We start from the raw sequence: 6,281 nt of genomic DNA on the forward strand, positions 1-6,281 counted from the left end.
TCCCTGCCCCTACCCTCACCCCTAGCCTCTAAGCCCAGCTGGGGAGCAAACAGCCCCAAATGCCTCTCCCACTTACCCGCTCTGGTGAACTGAAGTCTTCCTCAGTGGCATCACTCCTGAGGTCTTCTTAAGGAAACACACCTTTTAAGAAGTGGTTTTCAACTTTTTCAAGGCTAATGACCCAGTTCTTCAAACAAAAACTTTCAAAGAAACCTGATACATAAAACAGATGACAAGAGAGCTGCTCTGGTTAAAATGAGGCTGGAGGCTGGAGCTCTGTCCCCTGTGGTTCCACCTTATAACCCCCAAAGTGGGCATCTCTGAGGAACCTCTATGCTCCTGGGAGTTACAACATTGAGTTACCCAGGGAGGAGGCCCCAGTGCATGAGCCATTGAGAATCAAGGAGCAGATCCCTGAGGGAAGTGCACACAGGACAGAGGTGTTTTGACAGCTGGGATAATAACCTAAAGAATGGGGGGAAGTTCACTGGAAGAAAGAAAGTGGCCTAGAAGGAAGATGGGAGGCTCTCACTCTTCCCCCCGCCAACAAGGCACCACCATCCTGGAGCTAAGGTCTCTGATTCCTCCATGCCTAGTCCAATACCTGGTCTGATCCTGTTGTCCCACTTTCTAAATCGCTCTCAGATCTACCAGCAATACCACATTGGACAAGGCCTCCATCCTCTCTCCCATGGATTATCCCAACTCCCTTCTCCCTAGTCTTGTTACTGAAAGCTCAGTCTCTGATCCCAATGCCAATCCAAATAACGAGAACAGAGCCTTGGACTAAAAGGGAAAGGCTTTACTTTGCCAAGCAGAGGGAACAAAGCAAAGGGCCAGTGCCACAAAAGTTGCTTACTCCCCATTAAGAAACGGGTAGGGGTTTTTATTGGGGGTTTTAAGTAGGGGAGGGGGGCCGTGGTCTTCTTGGTCAGCATTTTCCCATTGGCCTGTGTCTGGGGCTGCTTCCAGCAGAGACAAAGGATTTCTCAGATGAGTGTCCTTGGCTGTGTGAAGGTAGACTCTGGTATCAGGAAGCCAAGGAGTGGGGAAGCTTCTGTTTCTTGATATTCTCTGGACATTAGCTTCTCTGTAAAAGAACTTCAAGGTCCTGGGATTAGACACAACTTTAGTGGGAGCCCAGCGTGAGGTCATCTGGACTTTAACAATTTATAACTTCTATTTGGCTCTACAGCTCAGGGAGTCAGAGGTTAAAGAAACAAACATTTACATATGAGTGTCACTAAAGAACCAGGGACCTGGGAATGTGTGCCTTTAGTTTTAACCCATATATACTGGGCTCACTGTAGGGGAACCAATATCAGGGCTGATAATAACTAAAAGCGGGGAACAGTCTCTCTGCTTCCCTCCACCCCCCCAGTCTGGACTTCACAGAGCAGCCAGAATAGGCTTTTCAAAACATAAACCGAATCATGTCACTTCCTGGTTAAAACCCTCCAACGGCTTCTCATCCAACTCAGAAGAAAATCCATGGTCTTCATCCCAGCCCACAGGCTCTACCTGACCTGGCCCCAGGCCGGCCCTCCAGTCTCCTCTCTCTCTATCCCTCCCAGTCACACTGGCCGCGAGTTGCTCAAACACACCACGATCTTCCCTACCGCAGGCTCACACAAATCATTCCTGCATGGAGTAGTTTCTGCTCATCCTTTAAGTCCACTTAGAAATTACCACATCTGAGAGGCCTTCCACCACTCCCATCTAACCTTCATTTCTTTCAAAGCACTTAGCACAACTTGTCGTTACCTTATTGAATGGTCTGTTTGCTTGTTCTGTGTCTGTCTCTCTGACAAGTCATGAAGGGAGAGACCATGGCTCACTGATGCATTCCTGGTGCCTGGTACATGGTAAGTGCTTAATGAATACTTGAGGAATACATGAATGAGTGAGGGGTGAAGAGATGGATGGGTGAACTTATCACCACTAATCCAGGCCCTGCTCACATCTGAAGACAAACCATTGCTGGAAACAAGAGGAGAGGCGGGAGCCAAGGACTTCAGATTTCCCATTTGCATAAAGATATACTCTAAAGAGAAATAGGCCTTCTCTGTTTCTAGAGCAAAGAGCTCTTCTAGGTGACGCCTTAAAACAAACAGAACCAAGTTTGAGAGTCACGTGGACTCAAACTTCTTTCCTTTCCAGGGTAAATTTATAAATCAGATATTCCACTGGTTTCACCTTCCCCCAGAAGAAATCCAAATGCTTGAGGTTGGCAAGAGCAAACCAGATTTCACACGGATCAGCAATCCTGAAATTATTCATATTTTTTTGAAATGCATAGGATAAATTCCCACCTTTGGGGACTTCCTAAAGAAACACTCGGAGAATCGGAGAAAAATTTAAGGGCAAGACTGGTTGCCATAGTATCAGTTTCATGCTGAAAATTTGGGAACAACCCAGAAGCCCAATAGAGGATTTTTTTTAATGACAAATTCTTCATAAGAAATGTTGCAGAGCCATTAAAATCACTTTCAATGCTTTTAAATGCATTAAAACACTTTTAAAGAGCGTTTGCTATCAAAAGAAAATGCTCAGCAAGGTCAGGATACAAAATTGTTTAGAATATGATCCCAGATTTGAATGTACATAAAATAAATTAACTCAAAGTACTGGCTGTGATTGTCAGAAGTCTTTAGTGGTAGGGCTATAGATGATTTTTATTTTCTTCTTAATATTTTTTCCAAACTTTTTATGGTGAACATCGTTGAATTTTATCATTAGGGAGAAAGATGTTCTCACTCATTCAATAAATATGTTTCAAGCACCTGCTCTGTGCCATGTGAGCAGAACAAAGCGAGAATGCTTCTGCTCTTGTGAAGCTTGAGAGGGAGAAGACATTCAACAACTTAGTGAACGAAAAGACACACGACTACAAATGCCAGTGAGGGTCAAGAAGGAGAACTGCGGGGGGATACTGGGAGAGAGAGTAAGGCAGGGGCAGCCTGATTTAGATGAGATGCCAGGGAAGGCCCCTCAGAGGAGATATTTGAGCTGAGACCAAAGGTCCTGAGGTGGGAGCAAGCTAGGTATATCCACGAAACTAAAAGAAAGCCAGTGCAGCTAAGGAGATTAGCAAGAAATGTTGGGGAATGAGGTCAGAGGCAGGCCAGAGTCAAACCACAGGGCCTCACGGCCAGGGCCAAAAATAAAGGTGTTATTCTGGGTGCAATGGTGAATCATTGATGAGAGTTAAGCAAGAGTTATGGGATCTGAGATATGTCAAAAATTTTTAAGAGAAAAGGGATTGAGCCAGAGATACAAAGCTACAGACCCCCAGAGCTTTGGGGGAAAATCCAAAGTCCAAACTGACCACCTGAGGGAGCCCATATCTTCGTCCAATGCCATTCTGAAAAAGGATGGAGACAGGAGAAAAGAGGGCTGAAGATGGAGGGACTTCCCTGCCTCATGTAGGGCTGTCTCTTTCCGTACTGAGAGCCACTGTCTTATCTGATTCCCATAACCCCCATGAAATTGTTAGTCTATTTGACAGAGAGAGAAACTGAGGCTCAGAGAAGTTGGCCCAATTATTCATTTGTGCAACACTAGGTGGAGACAGAGATTTACAAGATAAGCCACGCCCCAGCCTCTGAGAATCTCGCGGACTAGCGGAACAAGAAGACAAACAGCATGTCCTAGGTCAAGGCTTTGTTTTCAGGCACATCTGGGCTTGAATCACAGCCCTGCCACTTCTGTAGAGGAGTATCTCAATGGATGTTTGAGCTGTTTTTCAGGACAATCAGCCTTTTCCAGATCAGGCTGGTTGAGACCACCAACTCATCAACCGGACCTGTGCAGGTGCCCATAAGTGACCTTAAAAATTATAATCATCCTCATCAGTTCATTCAGTCCTGTGTGATTGATTCTTGATCTGAGTCTCCGTCAGCAGTTTCATAAAGTCATCAGTTTCTCCGCAGGCTTCTGTAATTTCTTACCCAGGTCCGCTTTACGATCTGAGGTTTATCACAAACATGTATTCTAGAGTAAGTGTCAGAACCCTTTCCATGAATCTCTCTGAAGGTGAAACATATTTGCAAAAGCATCAGAGTAAAACAGCAACTGTCTGCAAATGACAACAGACTCAAAAGGGTACTTAACAAAGAAATTTGGCAATTTCTGTGATATACAACACTTCAAGATAATCACTAGAATCATGGCTGACAACCAGGATAGATCAGAATTTTAGCAAGGTCATAATTTTTACAACACTTCTATCAATGACATTTACCCACATAATACCATGGGTCCCTGTGAAACAGCACTTAGTTATCCATTTAACCAATGTGTTACCAGTTAATATCAGCGCTGATATTGGTTAAAACTAAAAGTATGCATTCCCAGTTCCCCCGTCTTTATTTACACTCATATGTAAATATTTGTTTCTTTAACCTCTGACTCCCTGAGCTTTACAACAAAATAGAAGTTACAAATTGTTAAAGCCCAGATGGCCTCAAACTGGGCTTCCACCAAAGTTGCAGCTGATCCCAGAACCTTGAGATCCTTTTACAGAGAAACTAATGTCCAAAAAATATCAAGAAACCAAAGCTACCCAGGCTGAACTCCTTAGCTTCCCGACATCAGGGTCTACCTCCACTATGGAAATAAACAGCCAAGGACACTCATCTGAGAAATCCTTCGTCTCCAAGCAGCCCCAGACACAGGCCGATGGGAAAACTCTGACCAAGAAGTCCATGGCCCCCCTCCCCTACCTAAAACCCCAAATAAAAACCCCTACCCATTTCTTAACGGGGAGCAAGTAATTTGGGGGTCACTAGCCCTTGCTTTTCTCCCTCTTCCTGGCAAAATAAAGCCTTTCCTTTTTAATCCAAGACTCTGTTCTTGTTATTTGGACTGGCATTGGGATCAGAGACTGAACTTTCAGTAACAAAAGTAACAACAGATGTTAAAGGCAAACAGTTAAGAAAAATAAAAATAAGAAATCTTAGTTCTCTTAATTGAGAGAGTTTAGCCTTTTAGAACAGAGGAAATTATTTAGAAAAAACAGGAAATTTATATCTTTTAGGTAGATTTACTCAAAGGTAAGGAAAAATCTTTATAATCTTATTATCAAGAGCAGACTAAAAGTCCAGGGAAATTATCCTTTTAAGAGAGATAAAACCAAATACTAATTTTGCACCAGCTAACCCAATCTTAGCCAATTTGACCAGGCACAACACTCTTCTTTCAGGGTTTCTCTTCCACAAACCTTCTATAATTCCGCTTTCACATTCAGAATTTGTCCCATGCCTTCTTTTTTCCCTCCTAGTACTTTAGGACAAATTTATCTTTCTTAGCAAAACAAACAAAAGTTGTCCCATTCTTTATAACTTCTTTACTGAAAACATACTCTTACTTTCCTTCCACACATAGATGTTTTCCTGATTGATTTTTAGTAGCTTTAATCACATATATTAATTAGAATTTTTAGCCCTTACAGACCTTAGTGAAAACTAAAACGTAAGCAATTATGAACTGTCTTTTACATTAGCATTCTAAACGCTTTTCATAATTTCTAGAAACATGCTAGTTCATAGTACAATTGTTAACAAAATACTAGACGTTTACTAATAGATGCAAACATCTTTTAGTTTCTCTGTAATAAGAAGCCAAAAGTGGATAAACTTAGACATATTTGGCAATAATGTTTCAGTATTTTCTCCTATATGAAAATGACGCAGATATTCAATGAACTTTTTATCACTTAATTTCACCTAGCAAAACTCAAAAGTTTCAAGGTACCTGAGAGATTTTGGAAGTCATCTTAAATATCAATGCCGTAACACATAATTATTGTTAAAAAGTTCAGCCAACATTTTTATTTTTTTCACACCTATTGAGTTCACTCATTGCCAATAATTTTTTTTTTTTTGAGGAAGATTAGCCCTGAGCTAACATCTGCTGCCAACTCTCCTCTTTTTGCTGAGGAAGACTGGCCCTAAGCTAACAGCCATGCCCATCTTCCTCTATTTTATATGTGGGACGCCTACTACCACAGCATGGCTTGCCAAATGGTGCCATGTCTGCACCCCGGATCAGAACCAGTGAACCCCAGGCCACCAAAGCGGAATGTGCACACTTAACCACTGCGTCACCGGGCCAGCCCCCATCATGTGGTTTTTATTCCTCAATTTGTTGATGTGATGTATCACGTTGATTAATTTGCGGATGTTGAACCATCCCTGTGTCCTTGGTATGAATCCCTCTTGATCATGATGTATGATCCTTTCAATGTATTCCTGAATTCAAGTCGCCAAAATTTTGTTGAG

The sequence above is a fragment of the Equus asinus genome, chromosome 15 (assembly GCF_041296235.1).
Source record: "Equus asinus isolate D_3611 breed Donkey chromosome 15, EquAss-T2T_v2, whole genome shotgun sequence".
NCBI lineage: Eukaryota > Metazoa > Chordata > Mammalia > Perissodactyla > Equidae > Equus > Equus asinus.